Source organism: Schistocerca serialis, chromosome 5 (genome assembly GCF_023864345.2).
Source record: "Schistocerca serialis cubense isolate TAMUIC-IGC-003099 chromosome 5, iqSchSeri2.2, whole genome shotgun sequence".
In the NCBI taxonomy this organism is placed as follows: domain Eukaryota; kingdom Metazoa; phylum Arthropoda; class Insecta; order Orthoptera; family Acrididae; genus Schistocerca; species Schistocerca serialis.
The window spans coordinates 420,516,610-420,540,877 of NC_064642.1; positions in this window are offsets into that span (position 1 = coordinate 420,516,610).

Consider the following 24,268-nt stretch of genomic DNA (forward strand, 5'->3'; position numbering starts at 1 on the left):
AATTTAATGGTTCGCGCCATCTTGCGCAAGTAAGTAACTCCTCTCAAGGTGATTTCTTCTGAAATCTGATTCCTTCATACTGTTCCTCTGTATGTTAAGAAAATTGCAGTTATGGTCATCTTTGTCTTTACATTTTTAATCAGGGGTGAATTTAATGTTTGTGGAACTTAGATACAAAATTAATAACCTGATAGTAAGTTCATCAGTGAGTCAGTCATTAAGAATAGGGTCGTAGTTTGCAGTGATATGTTGGATTATTATTTATTTAGGGCCTCTTTCTGAGTTAGGGGTCTGGTGTTAACGCACATATACGCATCATGGCAAGTAATGAGTTGCAGTAAACTCATCATTGCACGTTATTTACAAGTCGTCGTCAAAAGAGATGCAGAGGAATCGCTTACAAGTAAACATTTTTCTATTACGCACCTGTTGGTGTTGTTGTTGTGGTCTTTAGTTCAGAGACTGGTTTGATGCAGCTCTCCATGCTACTCCATCCTGTGCAAGTTTCTTCATCTCCCAGTACCTACTGCAACCTACATCCTTCTGAATCTGTTAGTGTATTCATGCCTTGTCTCCCTCTATAAGTTTTACCCTCCACACTTCCCTCCAATACTAAATTGATGATCCCTTGATGCCTCAGAACCTGTTCCACCAACCGATCCCTTCTTCTATTCAAGTTGTGCCACAAATTCCCGTTCTCCCCAATCTATTCAGTACGTCCTCATTAGTTACGTGATCCACCCATCTAATCTTCAGCATTCTTCTGTAGCACCACATTTCGAAAGCTTCGATTCTCTTCTTGTCTAAACTTTTTATCGTCCATGTTTCACTTGCATACATGGCTACAATTCATACAAATACTTTCAGAAACGACTTCCTGACACGTAAATCTATACTCGATGTTAACAAATTTCTCTTCCTCAGAAATGTTTTCCTTGCCATTGTCCGTCTACATTTTATATCCTCTTCTTCGACCATCATCAGTTATATTGCTTTCCAAATAGAAAAACTCATTTACTAATTATGCGTATCGTTTCCTAACCTAATTCCTTCAGCATCACCCGATTTAATTCGACTACATTCCATCATTCTTGTTTTTCTGTTGTTTATGTTCATCTTATGTCCTCCTTTCAAGACACTGTCCATTCCGTTCGCCTGCTCTTCCAGGTCCTTTGCTGTCTGTGACAGAATTACAATGTCGTTGGCAAACCTCAAAGTTTTTATTTCTTCTCCATGGATTTTAAATCCTACTCCAAATTTTTCTCTTGTTTCCTTTACACACTTATGACATCATAACTTATGCACAGCCTCACACATTCTTAAAATAGCCCAAATTAAGAATAACATTAAGCATGAAACTAGTAAGGAAAGTTGCGCTGATAAAATCTATTCTAATCGATGCAGAAATGTGAGACCTATAGCTAAACGGAATGCATGAAGGACGGATGACGATAAAGTTCAGCAGCGTTTCCATACCTAACAAACTCCACCATCTAAGCTGTTTACTACTAGAATGTAGCGTTGTGTTGAAAGGGTCGACTTGCATTAAAACAATCAGACGTGTTAGTGGACAAACCAGGTGACTTACAAGCCTTTGATATCAGTAATATTACAGCATGTGTGTATGTAACGCATTTTGTCTGTTATAATTCAGATACAGCTGAATTTTAATAGAAATTTTGTACTAGTAGCGATACAAAGAAATTTCAACAGCAGATGTTGTAAATAAAAGTATGTCATTTCTGCTTTTGCTCTTATTGCAATAGAAACGTAGTTCCATTTGATGGGGTAATAAAAGTTACTGTGAAACATGCGCTGAGTGTGAAACAAATTGATTATGAAAGTTATGTTTGCAGGCTCTTTGTATGTATCAAAACATGTGGTGCACTGCAGAAATCTTCTCAGTGACAAAACTAAAGTGTTCAGTGAGAAAAATTTACATGTGCAACAATAAGAATGCAGTGGGAATGTATTCACATCCGTTTGACGAACGTTATGAAAATAAACACTCCAAACCGACATTTCACGTAAGTCACATGCAACGAAAATCTGTAACGGAACCATCTTTGTATGGCGGGCTAATAATTATGTATTATTTATATTTTAGGACAATTTATTTGTAAAAAACACATCACATGTCATAAGGAAATCGTGTAAACCGTCTGAAGATGAATCACAACGATTCGAAACCGGTAACTGTACCCTTTGAATAAAGGAACTGTAAGTAAATTTGTGGCTGGTTGCTGTCCCAACACCATCAACATTTGTCTTCAAATAACAGCCACGGTCTCCGTCATGTCATCACATGACAAAATTGCATGTTGTAACTCTAACACAAAATTATGATGCTACTGATGTTGCTGTTGTGCTCTTCAGTCCTGAGACTGGTTTGATGCAGCTCTCCATGCTACTCTACCCTGTGCTAGCTTCTTCATCTCCCAGTACCTACTGCAGCCTACATCCTTCTGAATCTGCATAGTGTATTCATCTCTTGGTCTCCCTCTACGATTTTTACCCTCCACACTGCCCTCCAGTACTAAATTGGTGATCCCTTGATGCCTCAGAACATGTCCTAACAACCGATCCCTTCTTCTAATCAAGTTGTGCAACAAACTCCTCTTCTTCCCAATTCTATTCAATACCTCCTCATTAGTTATGTGATCTACCCATCTAATCTTCAGCATTCTTCTGTAGCACCACATTTAGAAAGCTTCTGTTGTCTTCTTGTCTAAACTATTTATTGTCCACGTTTCACTTCCATTCGTGCTACTGATAATAATGACGAACACTTCGGTGCCAGTGGTAGTGATACGGACGTTTCGAGAAGAGATGACGGATGCAGTGAAAGTGAGTTCTAGCTCCTCGTGATAAAAGTTTAGATTCGAAAGTTTCCTACGTTTTTTGATGACGACACATTATGGAACATACATGATGATTATCAGGTCAGAGGTTTCAACACATACGGAAAACTCCTTGAAATATTCCCTAAACTGGCGACTAAAAGCAGTGTTAAAAGCGTATGCACTATATAGCCCCAGATGAACGAATTATTTGCATTGTAAATGGAGCTATAAGGCTTTGAATCTTGTCTGAAAAAACACAATTTCGTCACGACATGCTGAATATTTAAACCGTACACAATGAGGATCGCAGGTGTGGTCCTTGCGTCTTCTCCCACAATGTGGAGAAGCCTCCATGTGTGGCTGTCTGCTAATACGTTTCTTTCATTTTCACACAAAATTGCAAAATGAAATTTTTTCCTGTCATTCAGCACCTAACTTCAATTAATTCCTTTGTGGGGAGGACCTCGAGAAGAAAGGGGACAAACTCTTAAAGAGAACAGTGTCGACAGCTGAATGGCTGGATGGTAACCTCAATAACGGTACTGTGAAATGTATGAGAAGTCACAAAATACTCAACTTCCACTGCCTTACGATTAGTTTTTATGCAGATGACAGAAGGGTCTCCCTTATTAAACCATAAAACACATTGTTAGAGCATTGGGGTATTTATATTATCACTCCAATTGCTTGTGTGTCCTTTGTCGTAAGTAAACTAAAAGAAATTTTGTCTGTACAATTATGGTGGATAGCATACTTGCTCTTTTCACATTCATTTAAAATCACAAACACAGTTAACACCTCCAAGTATTGCTACAACCTGGGACATTAAGATATATGAACGACAATACAGCAATTTTGTACAGCGAGTTGTTTAATAGAGTTAACAAAACAGGCAGTAGGCTACCCGACTGAATTGTTTTTGTGATTCCTATTAACAATGGAACAATCGCACTAAATTACATGTTTCATTCAGCCACGAACTTGTTCATTCTTTTTCTATAATTACAAATAAATAGCAATTCGTAGACAGAAATGTATGTAAACAGTAAGACTATTGTTCACTTGTAACTCGTTTCCATCCTCTTAACATGAAATGGCAATTTGTGGACTACAGACGACAAAAATGTAAGTTTCAGACGTATTTAGAAATAAATTAATTTCATCAGTACCAAGATTGTGAATGGAGATCAAAGCAGAATTCATAAACGCTGATGTGAAGGTTAGGCACATGAAAAAGAGTCCGTTTCCAATTTCATCTGGTATTTCTCTATTATTGTACATCCCAAGTTACTCTCATTCTTCGGGAGAGGGGCGGGGGTAGACTGACGCCGATGTTACTTAATGTCTAAAATGGTTAATGCTGACTTTTGAAGACTGTAAGTGTCAGTGATTTTACTGCTTGATATGGACTACTAAAGGCTCCAGATATAGTAAATTGCATGTTTAGAGATTTATCGCGATCGTTTAAGACATCTTTTTCTCGACGTTATATTGTGGCTGTCCTTCAAAGCATCCTTACCAGCGTTAAAGGCATTTCAGTTGCGTAAGTGAAGATATGATGCTTTCCAAACATAGGACATCTTCAAATATTACGATATATCACAGCATCTTCGATACTCATATGTTTGCAGGCTCTTTGTATGTATCAAAACATGTGGTGCATTGTAGAAATCTTCTCAGTGACAAAACTAAAGTGTTCAGTGAGAAAAATTTACGTGTGCAACAATAAGAATGCAGTGGGAATGTATTCACATCCGTTTGACGAACGTTATGAAAACAAACACTCCAAACCGACATTTCACGTAAGTCACATGCAACGAAAATCTGTAACGGAACCATCTTTGTATGGCGGGCTAATAATTATGTATTATTTATATTTTAGGACAATTTATTTGTAAAAAACACGCCACATGTCACAAGGAAATCGTGTAAACCGTCTGTAGATGAATCACAACGATTCGAAACCGGTTTTGGTACCCTTTGAATGAAGGAACTGAAAGTAAATTTGTGGCTGGTTGCTGTCCCAACACCATCAAGAGTTACAACAGCATCCGTTTCTAATCGGTGATAATATTTTGCACAGTGCTAGACACCAGAAAACATGCGACCATCTTCACGAAGAACAGTTCGTCATACCTTTGTATCAACCAATCGCAATATATTAGCAGTGTTAATTACCAAACGCCGACATATCTGACACCCCACTACACAAATAACTTCACAAAATCCAGCTTCAAAAACACATTGCACCGTCTCTATAAGTCTCGACTGTTTTTATTTTTTTATTTTTTGCGAACATCTTGTGCCATTTCATATTGTTGGACGCTTTTTAGAGATGGTCAGATACTGATTTTTCTTCAGTCTTGCTTTCATTATCAATTGCAACGTCAGAACTACCTCTCGGTGCCTTTACCTTTCCTAAAGCCAAATTGATCGTCAGCTAACACATTATCAATTTTCTTTCCCATTCTTCTGCATGTTATTCATGTCAGCAACTTGGATGCATGGGCTGCTAAGCTGAATGTGCATAAGCTACTAAGCTGATTGTGAGAGAATTATCGTACTTGTCGACTGTTGTGATCATCGGAACTATGTGGATGATGTTTTTCCGAAAGTTTGATGATATATCACCAGACGCATACATTATAAACACCGAAAGAGTCCTGTAGCCACCTTTCATTACTCCAGTAGCCCATTTTCACTAGCATTTCTCCTTCTTTTTCTTGTTTCTCTTTCCTCATAACTCTCATAATGGAGCGATTGAATGAATGTGGTTGTGTGTCATGTTACTAGACGGTGGCGTGGTCTGCTGCAGAAAGTCTGCAATAGTCATACAGATTCTGCAGCAGTTGTATTTCTCCTTCTTTTCCTTGTTTCTCTTTCCTCATTACTCTCATAATGGTGCGATTGAATGAATGTGGTTGTGTGTCATGTTGCTAGACGCTGGCGTGGTCTGCTGCAGAAAGTCTGCGATAGTCATACAGATTCTGCAGCAGTTGTACAGAATAGCCAACTCTCGTAGTGGTCAAGTAGACGAAGAGGTTTGCGCTACTTGTGAGAAATCCACCTGCTTTAGGTTGGTGGCGGAAATGGCATCTTTGGGTTTTCCGGTCCACGCGGAGCGTGGAAGAGGCTGGAGAAATAAAAGGGAGGCAGTCTGCCGCCGGTACGGGAAGCGTCCACAGCTGTGCTCCAGTCGAAGAAGGGTGAGTTAGACTGCCCGCGTGGCGCGTTGTTACTTGGCGAGGGGAGAGCTGTTAGCTTTTGGTCTCGCTTTTCAACTCTGAAAGATTGCTTTTCCTTGTCGCAGCAAGGAATGCAAAACTTTGGCAGATTTTTCTTTTAGTAAATTTCTATAGCAGACTTGGATCCACCGGAAGAGCGCCACACAAAGGTGTTGATAAGAAGTGAGCACTCGCTTCTGTATGAATGTCTGTTTGCCTTCGGCTGTGCCTATATAAGCTTTCATTTTTCTAAATAATAATAGCTTTGCCTTCTCGTAAATTTGCCTTGCTTTATGTATCTTTCGTCCGTGGGGAACCGACCACGTGGTTGAACATTAAAGTTTGTTGAGCTACCGTCATCACTAACTGTCCGGTCTCATGTTTGTTTTAAAGAACGTTAACTGTTCACGATTGTGTGATGAGATATTGTTGCAACTTGACCACGATACCTAGAAATCGCGTCTCCACAAACCACGTGGGCACGCGGGTGTACTGCGAAACGTGTACCGTTTCACGAGTTATTGCGATCAGTTATCAGGCAACAGCAGTTGTATTAATGATTCACACCAATGATTTTAGGTGTAGATTATAACGGTGTATGTTTTGATGCTTTTCTTTAATGTTTTAGGAATTAATGTTATCAGGAATTGTGTACATGCCTCACATCCATATCTTAGGAATAAATGATTTTATACATAATTTTCTCTTGCATTCCGAGGTTACGTTTTTGCACCTAAGCCACTCACCTCGTAGCTTTCCTGTTAGCACATCCAACACGTTTCCTTACGCACAGGTCCAGGGATTAGTTTCCCCTTTTATTTTAAAACAAATGCTTTAGATTAAGTCTTATTTTCAGGTGTGTTGCCGGGAGCTGATCTTCTGCACAGTGTTCATGCATGTACTATTTTATTTTAAATGGTTGATTCTCTTGGACAGTGCACGGGAAATACTATTAATTACATCGCATCCCCTATGAGCGATATCACGACGTACGTATTTTTATGAATTTTTGGTCTGTCATCAAATTAATTTATTTTCCGACTCGGCCAAACCTTTGATTAGTTGTATGGTTAGAGTCGGTGGCGACCCTAATCTTTTCACGTTAATTTCACAATCAATAAGCATTTCCATTCCCACTCTTAACGTAATAAGCCGTAGAGCAGGTTAGTTACAACATCAATGTGAACAGTCGTGTTGTCACGTCCCCCCATGATTTTACAAATTATGATGGAATATTATCTGTCCATTATTCCTTATTCAATCTCAACTCTTCCAAATCTCTTTTAAATTCAGATCCTAATACTGTATCCCCTATTTCTATATCGACTGTTACTTCTTCTGTCATGTCACCGGACAGGTATTGCCCTTCATATAGACATTCAATGTGTAGTTTTCAGCTATCCACTCTCTCCTCTGCGTTTAACAATGAAATTCCCATTGCAGTTTTAATGTTACCGCACTTGCATTTAATTTCACCGAAGATTGTTTCTACTTTTCTGTATGCTGAGTCTGGACCTCCGACAGCATTTCTTTTAGGTTTCTTCACATTCTTCATGTAGCCATTTGGCCTTAGCTTCAAAGCACTTCCTTTTCATTTCGTTTCTAAGTGACTTGTGTTTCTATCGTGCCGAATTTTCCTGAACGTTTTTGTACTTTCTTCTGTCATCGATCGAGTGAAGTATTTCCTCTGTTAACCATTGTTTCTTCGCAGATGCCATCTTTGTGCCTATGTTTTTCTTTCCATTTCTGTCATTGCTCTTTTTTAAGACATTCCATTCCGCTTCAGCTCAACTGCCTACAGGGCTATTTCTAATCGCAGTATCTATATAGCCTCAGAGAATTTCAAGCGTATCTCTTCATTCGCTAATACATCTATATCCCACTTTCTTGCCCATTAATTCTTCGCGACTAGCCTCTTAAATTTTACTCTTCATCACTACTAAATTGTGACCTGCGTCTGTAGCTGCTCCTGGTCTTTTTCAAGTATACTTTCTCCTCTTGTGTTTCTTGAGCGGAGTATTCGCTGTTACTAGCTGAAACTTACTGCAGAACTCGTGCAGTGTTTATCCTCTCTCATTCCTACTACCAATCCCATAATTTTACCGTAATCCTTTCTTCTACTCCTTCCCCTACAACTGCATTCTGACCCCACAAGACTATTAGATTTTCAAATGGCTCTGAGCACTATGGGACTCAACTTCTGAGGTCATTCGTCCCATAGAACTTAGAACTAGTTAAACCTAACTAACCTAAGGACAGCACACACATCCATGCCCGAGGCAGGATTCGAACCTGCGACCGTAGCGGTCTCGCGGTTCCAGACTGCAGCGCCTAGAACCGCACGGCCACTTCGGCCGGCTATTAGATTTTCATCTCTCTTTATGTACACAATTATTCATCCTCATATACGTTCGCCATTTTTCATCCTCGGCTCGCAAGTATACCTCAACTATCATTATCGGTGTTGGTTTGCTCTCGATTCTGATGAGAACAACCCTACCCCTGAAATTTTCAGACTAACTCACTCTCTGCCCTCCCTTCATATTCATAACGAATCCTACTCTCCTTACGTCATTTTCTGCTCCTGTTGATACTACCCTCTACTCATCTGCCCAGAAGTCCTTGCCTTCTTTCCATTGCACCTCACTGAACCCTATTATATCTAGGTTGGTCCTTAAAAGATTCCTTTTCAGATTTTCTAGCTTCCCTACCATGTTCAAATCTCTGACAGTCGGCTCTCCGACTCGTAGAATATTATTATTTCGTTGGTTATTCAATCTATTTCTGGTCACCTCCCCCTTTGGTAGTTCCCTTCTAGAGATCTGAATAGGGGACTAGTCCGGAATGTTTTGCCGATGAAGAGATCATCAAGAGACTTTTTCAGTTACAGGTCACATCTTCTATAGATACACGTTATGTATCTTTAATGCAGTCGTTTACATTGCCTTCTACATTCTCATACCGTTGATCGCTGGCGGCAGGCAAAGATCGAATTCGGCATGACATACTCAGCGGCTTCTAATGTATGACTGCAAAGGTTTGCAGATAAACGAGTATCACCAGTGCAATAAGAGTCCTTTAAATGATAGTCAGGGGACTGTGGCGTAAATGTGTGCGTTAGAGCTCAAATATCTTCCTTGTAAATAACTAAATTCTGCTTTCTCTTCCAAAGTCTCGAACTTCGCTGATAACAGTCACTGTTATGATTGCGGCACGGTTGGTTCGCAATGTCTCTTGTGAAGATGCTCGCACCTGTCCCCATATCTGGGCATGTACGAACTCAATAAAATCTATGCGTCTCCAGCTAATCCACTGGCATTTAGTGATTTCGAACCCGATTACTACTTTGCAGGAGGCACGTTCTGTTGATTGTGAACTCGATACCGTGAACCGGAGCATCGATTACTTGAATTCTCGTGTGACAGAGAGTATCTTGTAGGCTGCTACACTAACATCAGTATGGAAGATACTAACGCACTGTTGCAGAAAACATATGTCTTGCACAGAACGTTATTTTGTTTACATACAACTCCGTGTGGAGCGTATCAACTGACTGTCAGCAAGAAGCATGACATTATTTCGCAGAGAAGGACGCCAAATATTCTGACCTGAAAGTGCTGGAATATTGAAATACGAAACCACAGAGAACACTTACTCCACCAGGACATATTAATGGGGTACGATATTCGAGTGCCGGTTTATTCCGAACTGCGATGCAAAGTTATTTCGGACGCGCATACATGTGCGAAAGAACAGGCACTGCGGCGACTACAGACGTTATGAAAAACATGAAATATATTCGCCGTTGTGAATATGGAGAACGACCAACTGTATAACTGACTGAAGACAGTGAAAATTTGTGCCGAACCGGCACTCTAGCCCGGGTTTCCCGCTTATCGCGAACGGTGCCTTACCACTTGACTATCCGTGAACGACTCACGGCCGCATCCAAACTTCCATATGTCGTCAACCATGCCTCTATAACCTGGGCTCGTACATCTATTACTTGTATTCCCGCACGGGTGAGATATTTTATTTGAACGTCGCTTGACCGGCGTCGGCAGATAAATACGATATTGAAGTGCCTGTGTTATTTTGAAATAGGATGCAAACTTCCTTTGGATGTGCATGCATGTCCGACGGAAATAATTTTACTTTTCTGGAAGTTGTAACACACATTATAGTCCTGTTCTGTTCTGCCGTGTTCAAGACTGCCTCTAACCAAACTAACCCAAAGCGTGTGCCCTTCTGTTTCCAGTAATGATAAAGATTTTGCTTTGTGCGCTTTTAGCCCCACTTACATTTTCCGCAAAATGCTCAGATAAACTTTCCTTTCCCTTCCCATTCAGGTGCAGGCCACGATTCGTGTATCCCCATCTCCCAACTGCAGCAACAGTACAGATATGTGACTTTCGGTCGAAAGTTATCCACTCAGCTCTCTGTTTACACATTTGACAGGTGTGTTACACAGCTGGGGTGGTCTTTTCGCTACAAAATCTCCACAAATCCCACACGTGGGACCAGGCTGTTTCTTGCTCCGTTTACTATAGTTACCTGATCTTCTTCCTCAAAATCTCTGCACAAAGCCACTATGTTCATTGTCACATGGATAAGCTTGGCACTAATTTTAAAGAGGAATGTGACCTGGTAGAATATACCTACCTATTCATGTAGAATTTGGTCTACACCACTCCAGTAAGTGATAGCTAGCAGTAGGACTCATTTCTTTCTACTCTACGTTTCTATCGACCTAACTTTAAAGTCGTTCCTATGAGTCTGCTGCACTCTGCTTTGCCCAAAAACTGAATGTGACTCTTCTCCTATTTCAAGTCGAACTAATCGTTAACAAGAATATGAAATGTGGATTTTGACGGTTTCTCCTTTTGGATATTATTTGTTTCCTTTTCCCCGTCCTCATTGTCTCTTTCCAATTCAACCTATCTAATTCAAAACACGCCCTTTCAATGCGGCCTAAAGGCACACATCTTTCTTTCCTGTTGCATGCTCCTCTTCTCTTGACTGCAAATTACACAATTACAACAACAAGGGGAGGCTTATTGCATAGTTTACTGGCCTTCCTACCACAATAGCCCCAATGAAATACCAACCTACAATCCTGACATATTTCCCCCATACTGACCAGCCTATGATAACAGCCACATTTGTGGCATATAACTGATATACAAATCTAAAAACACTAAAACACATTTAAAATGCCATAAAGTAAGAACTAGTGAATACTTATTTTCAGATGTGTTGCGGCAGCGAACTTCCAGATGACGGGGGATGAAAATATGAGAATAAAATTAGATGTGGCAGCGTGGCACAAATTTTTGCAGATCGAAACACTGCTTTGCTTCATTAGCTCTTGACACTCAGACAGCTACCGTAGCAAGTCTGAGCTAGCACTGATTCATGGGTATGCTTCATTCTACCGTGGAAAGTGGGAAGCAGCAACTCTGTCGGTTCATGTAGTCTCATTTACCTTTATATACAGTTTGTAAGGTAAATTTCAGAATGTGAAGGACTGTCACTCCTTCGGAAACTACACATTTTATGCTTCAAGAGGATAATGCCTGATCACTCTGAATAGGAGTAAGAAGCCTTCTTCGAAGAATGATGGGTAGTGTTACATCCCCACGCTGCCCGGTGAGTTGGTAACTTCTCGTCGTAGCCCTCTAGCTACCACTGTCGCTGTTTTGTGCTCTTAGTTACGTGCCACATACGTAGGTCCTTTATGGCGCATGATGCGATGATTGTAGTTTCCACTTCAGGATGTGTGACCACTGGAGAGTGAGCTTCACAGATCTGCAGCCGTGCAGATAGCCAGAGTGTTGTGAGAGTATAACACATTTGATAAGAGTATTGCTCATGAAAAGGGGTGTTTCAGTATGAGTGAAGGGCTGTGCATGTCGCACCATAGCTTAGTCCAGTATAGTGAACTGTTCCTGGAGAGATTCAGCAGAACGGCGTCAAATGGGGACAGGCATCTGATAACTACATGTCGTGTCACCTGAGCGTCTATTGATTATGCAAGAATACTTATTTAGTATTCTGACAATGTGAATGACGCCGGAAAATATCTCTGAGAGCTGAAGCTGTGACGCCAGACGGCTTCTGAAGTAGCTTACGAGACTGGTTAACCAGAACGTATGATGCCATAGCAGCCCAACACTGAGACTACACTGCTGCCACCTGTTGCGACGTAACAGGCCTGTAGGTCTGTCGTTGAGGAAAGGCAAGCCCGCCTATATGTGCATGTAGACTTTTCTGAGTACTGATGAAACCTTCTAGGGCTTCCATCCACGAGGCTGCGTTGGAATTCCGCGACGCCTCGATGAGTGTCAGTCTCATACTCTTTTGGCGAAATGTTAAGATGGCACACATCTCATAAATGTACCTCAGGAGCGGCCTTCACCCAGTCGTGGTATCTGGCGACCTGTGGTGTGGCAGACTGCTGTTCGACTCCCTGTCTACGAGACTGTCACGGAGCCTCATCCCGACTGTTCCTCTGATACAATTGCTTAACTGCCAGAGAAAGCTGAGAAGCATTTTCTGCTTATGGTACCGATGGTAATGTAAAATACTGTACTGGAGAAACCAAAATTTTGGCCACAGTCACACTGGCTTTTTCTTCTGGGTCTACTGGTGGCTTTTAACTGTGCAAAGTCACTTGTACAGGGTGGCGCAGGGAAACGGGAAATTTCGAAATAACGTCATTTCCATGAATAAATTCATAAAACTAGTAATTTATTAACGAAAGTGAATGTATTCAGTATGCCATTATTCAGTATGTCTTTACAATCAAAATGTCCAAAAGTGTCTCTTTACTTTTTAAAGATGACATCGGAAAGATGTGCTCCCATTCGGCGTTCACACTCTAACAGCGTGTTATGAAAACTCTGGAATGCGTGGTGTAGCAAATCTTGGGGAATGGCAGTGATTTCGTTTTCAATGTTCTCCTTCAGTTCATGGATTGTTGCAGGACGTGTACGGTACACCTTGCCTTTAAGATATCCCCACAGGAAGAAGTCGCACACACTAAGATCAGGGGATCTCGCAGGCCATGCAATGTCACCGTTACGTGAAATAATGCGTCTTCCAAACAATTGACGAACTGCTGCCATCGATTGTCGAGCAGTGTGTGACGTGGCTCCGTCCTGCTGAAACCACATGTTTTCGACGTTAAGATTAAGCTCGTACAGTCTCTGTGTAAAGAATGTTTGAAGCATTTCAACATATCGAGCGGATGTTACTGTCACTGCGCTACCACCCTCACGTTCAAAAAAATAATGGCCGATAACACCATGACATGATACAGCACACCATATTGTGACCTTGGCGCTATGTAGTGGTCGCTGGTGAAACTCACAAGGATTGTCCTGTGCCCAATAACGAAAATTCTGTTCGTTCACGAATCCGTTCAGGTGGAAATGGGCTTCGTCTGATATCCATAAGTTACCAAGGAAATTCGCGTCCTCGTTGATTTTAGCCAATATCAGGCTACTAAACTTCATACGTGACGCTGGGTCTCGTTCCTGTAAGTGTTGCACAATCTGCAACTTATAAGGACGGAAGTCTAATTCGTGCAGTATTCTTTGTAAGCTTCGTCGCTTAATCCCTAGAGAAGATGCATGCTGTCGAACGGAGCGGCGAGGACTTATCTCGATTGCAGCTCTAGCAGCTGCAATGTTCTTTGGGGTAAGTACCGTTGGAGTGCCACCTGGAGGTTTGTTTTTCAAGGCAGATCCTGTTTCTTCAAAATTACGCACCAGCGTTGTAATCGCATGCGCAGATGGGACACGTCCATGACGTCCAAGCTGGTGATGCTATCGAAATGTTCTCTGCGCGGCAGTCGCACTATCACCATTTTTGTAAAACGCTCTCACAGCTACTGCACGTTCCGCACCAGTCCTCTTCTCCATGATTACTAAATGGCAATGCGTTCACATCAATTGTGGAAAGTTTCGAACATCTGCCGGCGCTACAGTGCTGCCAACTGTAACGTTCAAAATTTCCCGTTCCCCAGCGCCACCCTGTATTTTGTCATTAGTGCTTACTGAGCATGACATTACGTCACGGTTTGTAAAAGATCGTTATTATAATTGATCTCTAAAGACGGAAGGAGTGGCAATTTTATTGTATTAGGTTACAACGGTGAAGGGAGTGGGGATCTACTGTTATGTAAGGCTTCCTGCATTGTGTGCCATGCTGGTACTCACCAGCGAATGAGGTGTGGACTCCTATTTTCCTCCTGCAGGTCGCAGGCTGCGCGGCGACAGTTGCTCGCCGGTAGCGTTCGCGTCTCGTGTTGTTGGTGCGGCCTGTTAAGACTCTGAGGGCTGACAGCAAGGACGGCACAAGCCTAAGTCCATCCTTTCTATTCATCTTCTTGCGGTTTGTTTTTTAGTATTTCGATAGCTTCTCTGAACTTGTGTTTTACCACTTCTGGGTCCTCTGAAAATATGTAAGTTTCGTTAAATTTTATTTACTTGGTGCAGTTTTGCTGGTGTCCGGCAACTTCAGATTTGTTGTATTTGCCATGACGATTGTAGCGCTCATGTACCCGTATATGTGCTGCTTGTCTGCTGGTCTCACAGACGTCGACTTCCCTGTCCTGAAATTCCATCTTGTATACACCTACTGTGTGTAAGGCAACTACCTTGTATTTGGTGGCACATCCTGGATCCTGCAGCTACTCTAGAAGCCGGGTAGCACACCAACCCACCGAGGTCTTTACCCGTCCAATCAGTGTCGTTCTCCACATAAGGTAAGGGCACTATAGGCTACAGCTTGTCGTTTTCTTGCTTAGCTTTATTTCTTTTGTTCGTTTCCATGGCTGTATGGATCGATTTTTGGTTGACAGGAAACGTTGTAGTTAGCCTTCTTAGTCCATATGTTGGTTGTATTGTGAGCATCACTTGGCCACTGGGTGCATATAGCCAAAGAATGGATAACTGAGTTCATCTGTGCTGGGTGGTGCTAATACCTGTCTGTATGTGTATGCCTCCGATAATTCTGTGTCCCAGCGTGCCCTCAGTTGTCCTATATACTTCCATGTCTAGGAATCGAATTCCACCATTCTTCTCTACCTCGAGCATGAGCTGTATCTCCCTGTGCGTTTTATTCAAATATTTGTGAAACCCGTATAGCTCCATTTCACCATGCCATATAGCGAATCTATTGTCCACGTACCTGAACCAGCATCATGGGCATAATGGGGCTGAAAAAAGCATCGTTATTTCAATGGCCTTCATGGATATTTGAGCTGCTAACGGGAATAGGGCGACCATATGTTTGTACTATCCGTCTGCTCGTATTATTTTCCTTGCTATTTGAAGTATGTTGAAGACTAGCATAACTCAACGAAATCGATTATCTCTGAGGGGGACACACTCCTGTGGGATGTGAGCAGTTTTGTCTCCTGGTACGTTCTGAATAGCTGACCATGATGTCCGAGGGTAAAATCGTTTCTCCTTTTATGCGTTCTACGAAGTGTGTCGAGTTCTTCATATAAGATGCCGTTTTGAAGGCTACATATTTTCAAGATTGTATGTAGGCTAGTCGATCCCGTTCACTGTTGGCCTCAGTGGATTATTTCCCTTATATATTTTTGGCACTCCATAAATTCTAGGAGCGAGTGCTACTCTGGGAATGAGGCCTTGGCTGCGTCAGAATCAGTTCTTGCGTCCTTAATTCAGATGTGCGTCTTTCGAACTATTTGGGCTTTGGGCTCTGTCCTTAGTTAACTACAGTCAGTATCATTTAACAGTGCCTTGATCTTGTCTTTACATGGCACGGTGCCCAAGATAACAGCAGCGTTTCCTTAGTCACTGTAATATCACAATATCGTTGAGGTATGTTCACTGTTGTGACTGAGCGTATCCCCTAAGGAAGGAATGATCACTTCTGTGGAAGCAGCACTCCGGAACCCATCTCTGGAAGGAAATGAGAAAGTTAGCTATGAAACCGTTCGAATTTTAGTATGTGCCAAGTCACCGAATCACATACTCAGCCGTTAGGAAACGGCAGGTATCACAGAACTGAAGAAATACAAAGACATTGTGAATGTTACAAACAAAGAACAACGTGCAGCATAGAGACAAGACGAAGTAATTATTAAATGATTCCACCTACAATGAACTAAGGACGGGCGCCACGGCCAAGATAATTTGAAAGACGCAGATCTCAATCGAGGACTCAAGAACTGACGCTGACACAGCCAAGGGGCTTGTTCCCAAAGTGCCGGTTGCTTCTAGAATTTATTGAGTGCCAAAAATATGTAAGGAAAACTATTCATAAGCCAGATCAGTGAACAGGTTCAACTCGCCTACAAAATAGTCTGCAAATAAAGACCTCTAGTTGGTAAAACGGAATCTTACGTGAAGAACTCGACACACATTTTAGGACGCATAAAGGGGGAAACAATTCTAAAACAGCATGTTCTGCCAGACATATCTAACCTCACTGAGTTTCGTTTGACTTCAACATGCTGCAAATGCCAAGGAAAATACCATGAACAGCCGATTAGCATAACAATGGGATCTCCCCTACTCCCGTTAGCAGCTGACGTATTTATGGAGGTCTATTAAGCAACGGAACCTTGTGTCTCTCCTCCACGTTTGCATCCGCGGTCTAGGGGTGGCGTCGTTGATTAATCAAAACTTCCTCGGTCCCGAGTTAGAGTCCCGCCATTGTTTAAAATTTGATTAATAATCAGCAATGGCCGCCGAAGACTTCCCGCATAAGACGTCACCCTCGTTCTGCCAACGCTCTTGTCAAAGAGGGCAGAGGAGCAGACGGAAGTTTAGATCACCCTCTTCTCCTAGGGGTCGGAAACTACCCCTAAGGCTGAAGAATCAGCAATGATCGACAGCATGAGGGTGCAGAAGTCAGTAGAAACCACTGCATTAAAGACACGTAACGTGTATTCACGGGACATGTGTCTTGATGATCTTTCCATTGGCAAAAGATCCAGGAATAGTCCGTCATTCGGATCTCCGGGAGAGGACTGCCATGGGGGAGATCATGAGAAAAAGACTGAATAATCAACGAAAGGATAACGTTCTACGAATCGGGGCGTGGAATGTCAGAAGCTTGAACGTCGTTAGGAAACTAGAAAATCAGAAAAGGAGAGTGCAAGGGCTCAATCTAGATGTAATAGGGATTAGTGAAGTAAAATGGAAAGAAGACTGGGTTTTCTGGTGCTGATGAGTATAGGGTAATATCAACAGCAACAGAAAATGGTATAATGGGAATATGATTCCTTATGAATAAGAAGGTAGGCCAGAGAGTGTGTTTCAGTGAACATTTCAGTGATAGGCTTCTTCTTATCAGAATCAACAGCAAACCGACACCGACAACGATAGTTCAGGTATATATGCAGACGTCGCAAACTAAAGATGAACAGATGGAGAAAGTATATAAGATACTGAAAGGGCAATACAGTTCGTAAAGGGAAACGAAAAACTAATAGTCATGAGGGACTGGAATGCAGCTGTAGGAGAGCAAGTAGAGGAAAAGGTTACACGAGAATATGGGCTTGGAACAAGGAATGAGGGAGAAGAAAGACTAATTGAGTTCTGTAACAAGTTTCAGCTAGTAATAGGGAATACTCTGTTCAAAAATTACAAGAGGAGGAGTTACACTTGGAAAAGGCCTGGTGATACGGGAAGATTTCAATTAGAGTACATCGTGGTCATCCAGGGAGTCTGAAATAAGATACTGGATTGTTAGGCGTACCCATGAGCAGATGTAGACTCAGATCACAATATACTAGTGTGGAAGAGTAGGCTGAAGAATAACACTTTAGTCGGAAAGAACCAATACCAAAAGAAATGAGATACCGAAGTAGTCAGGAATGACGAGATACACTTGAAGTTCTTTAAAGCTATAGATACAGCAACAAGGAATAGCTCAGTAGGCGATACGGTAGAAGAGGAATGGACGTCTCTACAAAGGGCCATCACAGAAGTTGGAAAGAAAAACATAGATACAAAGAAGATAACCGCAAAGAAACCATGGGTAACAGTAGAAATACTTCATTTGATCGATAAAAGGAGGAAGTACAAAAATGTTCCGGGAAACTCAGGAATACAGAAATACAAGTCGCTGTGGAATGAAATAAATAGGAAGTTCAGGGAAGCTAAGACGAAATGGGTGCATGAAAAATGTGAAAAAATCGGAAAAGAAATGATTATCGCAGGGACAGGCACAGCATACAGGAAAGTCTGAATAATCTTCGGTGACATTAAAAGCAAGGGTGTTAACATTAAGAGTGCAACGGGAATTCCATTGCTAAATGCAGATGAGAGAGCGGACAGGTGGGAAGAATACATTGAAAGCCTCTATGAGGGGGAAGATTTGTCTGATGTGATAGAAGAAGAAACCGAAGTCGATTTAAAAGAGATTGGGTATCCAGTATTAGAATCAGAATTTAAAAGAGCTTTGGAAGACTTAAGATCAAATAAGGCGGAAGGGATAGATAACATTCAGTCAGAATTTTTAAAATCGTTGTGGGAAGTGGCAACAAAACGATTATTCACGTTGGTGTGTAGAATGTAAGAGTCTGGCGACATACCATCTGACTTTCAGAAAAATATCATCCACACAATTCAGAATAGTGCAAGAGCTGCGAAGTGCGAGAATTATCACACAGTCAGCTTAACGGCTCATGTATCCAAATTGCTGACAAGAATAATATACATAATAATGGAAAATGTATTAGATGACGATCAGTTTGGCTTTAGAAAAGGTAAAGGCACCAGAGAGGCAATTCTGACATTACGGTTGATAATGGAAGCAAGCCCAAAAAAAAATCAAAACACGTTCTTAGGATCTGGAAAAAGCGTAGGACAATATAAAATGCTGTAAGATGATCGAAATTCTTAGAAAAATAGGGGTTATCTATAGGGAGAGGCAGGTAATATACAATATGTACAAGAGCCGAGACGGACTAATAAGAGTGGACAACATAGAATGAAGTACTCGGATTAAAAAGGGTGTAAGAGAGGGATGGAGTCTTTCCCCCTAGTGTTCAGTCTGTACATCGAAGAAGCAATGGTGGCAATAAAAGAAAGGTTCAGGAGTCGAATTAAAATTCAAGGTGAAAGGATATCAACGATACGATTCGGTGATGACATTGTTATCATAAGTGAAAATGAAATAGATTTACGTGATCTGCTCAACGGAATGAACAATCTAATGAGTATAGAATATGGATTGAGAGTAAATCGAAGAAGGACGAAAGTAATGATAAGTAGCACGAATGATAACAGAAGAAAACTTAACATCAGGATTGATGGTCACGAAGTAGATGAAGTTAAGAAATTCAGCTACCTAGGATAACCAATGACGGACGGAGCAAGGAGGACATCAAAAGCAGACTAGCAATGGCAAAAATGGCATTCATTCCTGGCCAGGAGAAGTCTTTTAGTATCAAACGAAGGCCTTAATTTGTGGAAGAAATTTCTGAGAACATACGGTACGTCTGGAGTAAAGCAGAGTACGGTAGTGAAACATGGACTGTGGGAAAACCGGAACAGAAGAGAACAGAAGCACTTGAGATGTGGTGCTACAGACGAATGTCGAAAATTAGGTGGACTGATAAGGTAAGGAATGAGCACGATGTGCGCAGAATCGCAGAAGAAAGGAATATGTTGAAAACACTGATAAGGAGAAGGATGATAGGACGTCTGTTAAGACACGAGGGAATGATATCCATGATACTACACGGAAACAGTTGTAGAGGTAGACAGTGATTCGAATACATCCAGCAAATACACTCCTGGAAATTGAAATAAGAACACCGTGAATTCATTGTCCCAGGAAGGGGAAACTTTATTGACACATTCCTGGGGTCAGATAAATCACATGATCACACTGACAGAACCACAGGCACATAGACACAGGCAACAGAGCATGCACAATGTCGACACTAGTACAGTGTATATCCACCTTTCGCAGCAATGCAGGCTGCTATTCTCCCATGGAGACGATCGTAGAGATGCTGGATGTAGTCCTGTGGAACGGCTTGCCATGCCATTTCCACCTGGCGCCTCAGTTGGACCAGCGTTCGTGCTGGACGTGCAGACCGCGTGAGACGACGCTTCATCCAGTCCCAAACATGCTCAATGGGGGACAGATCCGGAGATCTTGCTGGCCAGGGTAGTTGACGTACACCTTCTAGAGCACGTTGGGTGGCACGGGATACATGCGGACGTGCATAGTCCTGTTGGAACAGCAAGTTCCCTTGCCGGTCTAGGAATGGTAGAACGATGGGTTCGATGACGGTTTGGATGTACCGTGCACTATTCAGTGTCCCCTCAACGATCACCAGTGGTGTACGGCCAGTGTAGGAGATCGCTCCCCACACCATGATGCCGGGTGTTGGCCCTGTGTGCCTCGGTCGTATGCAGTCCTGATTGTGGCGCTCACCTGCACGGCGCCAAACACGCATACGACCATCATTGGCACCAAGGCAGAAGCGACTCTCATCGCTGAAGACGACACGTCTCTATTCGTCCCTCCATTCACGCCTGTCGCGACACCACTGGAGGCGGGCTGCACGATGTTGGGGCGTGAGCGGAAGACGGCCTAACGGTGTGCGGGACCGTAGCCCAGCTTCATGGAGACGGTTGCGAATGGTCCTCGCCGATACCCCAGGAGCAACAGTGTCCCTAATTTGCTGGGAAGTGGCGGTGCGGTCCCCTAAGGCACTGCGTAGGATCCTACGGTCTTGGCGTGCATCCGTGCGTCGCTGCGGTCCGGTCCCAGGTCGACGGGCACGTGCACCTTCCGCCGACCACTGGCGACAACATCGATGTGCTGTGGAGACCTCACTCCCCACGTGTTGAGCAATTCGGCGGTACATCCACCCGGCCTCCCGCATGCCCACTATACGCCCTCGCTCAAAGTCCGTCAACTGCACATACGGTTCACGTCCACGCTGTCGCGGCATGCTACCAGTGTTAAAGACTGCGATGGAGCTCCGTATGCCACGGCAAACTGGCTGACACTGACGGCGGCGGTGCACAAATGCTGCGCAGCTAGCGCCATTCGACGGCCAACACCGCGGTTCCTGGTGTGTCCGCTGTGCCGTGCTTGTGATCGTTGCTTGTACAGCCCTCTCGCAGTGTCCGGAGCAAGTATGGTGGGTCTGACACACCGGTGTCAATGTGTTCTTTTTTCCATTTCCAGGAGTGTACTTGAGGGGGTAGGTTGCAAATGTTACTCTGAGATGAAGAGGTTGGTACATGAGACTAATTTGTGGCGGGCCGCTTCAAACCAGTCAGAAGACTGCTGACCCATAAAATACGTCCACGATGCTGGTTCATTACGTGGGTGATGCATTCGCTGTATCACCTTATGGTGAAAGGGAACTACACAGATTTCACGAATATTTGAACATAATGCACAGGAAAGTACATATCACACTTGAGGTACAGGAAACTGGTACAGTTCCATTCCTAGAGATAGAAGTATATAGAACAATGGAGGGTACACTAGGTCGAAGAATATATCAGAAGCTTATAGACATGGACAGATATTAGCACAGCCTATCCAACTACCACCACGTGCAGAACAATTCAGTTATCTGTTCTTTGGTTATCCTGAGTGATCTTCACAACATAACACATGAGCTCAAAAGCCTGCGTGAAAGTTCTTGGTCAATGATTACAACATTAAATCGATCCACGCTGCCATGGCAACGAAGAAAAGAAAAAAAAAGATAGACAAGAATGTAACAAATTGCAGTCAGCAGCGTGCTTCTCTTATGTGAAGAATGACACTGACTGGATTGGTAAAAATTTTCGTAGGGCTGGTGTCCAACCCGTCTTCTACAGCAGCCGTAATATTAATGATGTGTTTGCCTCCACGAAGGATAAGGTAGATGGTATACACACTGTAGGTAATAATGTGATCAAAAGTATCCGGACAGCTGCCTGAAAAATGACTTAAATTTTCATGGCGCCCTTCGTCAGTAATGCTGGAATTCAATATGGTGTTGGCCCACCCTTACCCTCCAGTTTCGCAGGCATACGTTCAATCAGGCCCTGGAAGGTTTCTTGGGGAGTGGCAGCCCATTCTTTGCGGAGTGCTGCGCTGAGGAGAGGTATCGATGTCGGTCGGTGAGACCTAGCACGCAGTCGGCGTTCAAAACATCACAAAGTTGTTGTATAGGATTCAGTTCAGGACTCTGGGCAGGTCAGTCCGTTACAGGGATGTTACTGTCGTGTAACCACTCCGCCACAGGCCGTGCAGTATGAACAGGTGCTCGATCGTGTTGAAACATGCAATGCCATCCCCGAATTGCTCTTTAGCAGTGGGAAGCAAGAAGGTGGTTAGAACGTCAATGTAGGGCTGTGATGTGATGGTGCCACGCAAAACAACAAGGGGTGCAAACCCCCTCCATGAAAAACACGAACACTATAACACCAACGCCTTCGAATTTTACTGTTGCCACCACACACTCTGGCAGATGACGTTCACCGGGCATTCACCATAACCACACACTGCCATCGGATCGCCACATTGTGTACGGCGATTCGTCACTGCACACAACGTTTTTCCGCTGTTCAATCGTCCAATGGTTGCGCTCCTTGCATCAAGCGAGGCGGCGTTTGGCATTTACCGGCGTGACGTGTGGCATATGAGCAGCCGTTCGACCATGAAATCCAAGTTTTCTCACCTCCCGCCTAACTGTCATAGTGCTTGCAGTGGATCCTGATGCAGTTTGGAATTCCTGTGTGATGGTCTGGATAGATGTCTGCCTGTTGCACAGTACGACCCTCTTCAACTGTCGGTGGTCTGTGTCAGTCAACAGACGAGATCGGCCTGTACGCTTTTGTGGTGTACTTGTCCCTTCACGTTTCCAGTTCACTATCACATCTGAAACAGTGGACCTAGGGGTGGTTAGGAGTGTGCAAATCTCGCGTACAGACGTCTCACGCAAGTGACTCCCAATCACCTGACAACGTTCGAAATCCGTGAGTTCCGCAGAGCACCCGATTCTGCTCTCTCACGATGTCCAATGACTATTGAGGACGTCGACATGGAGTACCTGGCAGTAGGTGGCAGCACAACGTACTTAATATGAAAAACGTATGTTTTGGGGGATGTCCGGATACTTTTGATCACACGGTGTATGTGCAAGGTGGAATGTGAGCGCGGAGAAGTATACATCAGTGAAACTGGCAGGCCAGCAGCAACGCACATACAGGACCGTGAGCATCACATTTGACTTTGGCAGTACAACAGATCTGCAGTGGTCAAACACCAGAAAGACTGTGTTAACGACATAAAATTTAATGACAACTGCATGCTTGTCAAGTACTCGGGTTTGCTAAGGCGCAAGGTCGGAGAAGCCATCGAAATACTAAGATACCCTAGCAACATGAAAAGAAAGGATGGTTGCTGTGGTGTCACCGCCAGACACCACACTTGCTAGGTGGTAGCCTTTAAATCGGCCGCGGTCCGCTAGTATACGTCGGACCCGCGTGTCGCCATATCAATGATTGCAGACCGAGCGCCGCCACACGGCAGGTCTAGAGAGTCTTCCTAGCACTAGCCCCAGTTGTACAGCCGACTTTGCTAGCGATGGTTCACTGACAAATTGCGCTCTCATTTGCCGAGACGATAATTAGCATAGCCTTCAGCTACGTCATTTGCTACGACCTAGCAAGGCGCCATTATCATTTGCTATTTATCTTGTGATGCATGTACCGTCAGACCGATGTTCACCAATTATGGATTAAAGTTAAGTATTCCAACAGCTACGTACTTTATTTGCTAGACTCAAATCCTTTAACTGTTCCAGACCTCACGCCAGCCTGCGTGAGCTTAAACGCGTGCCTTTCGGCTTCACCTCCTAGTGGCTTGGCTGTCTTGCCAAGTCACAACAGTTGCTCCATCCTGGCTGCCAGCCACGTCAAAACACGAGACGCAAGCGCTGCCAACGAATGACTGCCGCCGCGCAGTCTGCGTCCGGCAGGAGGAAAACAGCAGTCCGCACCTCAGACGCCAGTGACCAACAATAATGACACATAACGCTAGAAGCAATTGATAACAGCAGATCCCCACTCCCTCCTCCGTAGTAACGTACTTCGAGCAAGTTCCAAGTCCTTCTACCTTAAGACATCAACTACACCAATGGTCTTTCAAAAATCGTGACGTCCTATCATGCTCAGTGAGCAGTAATAA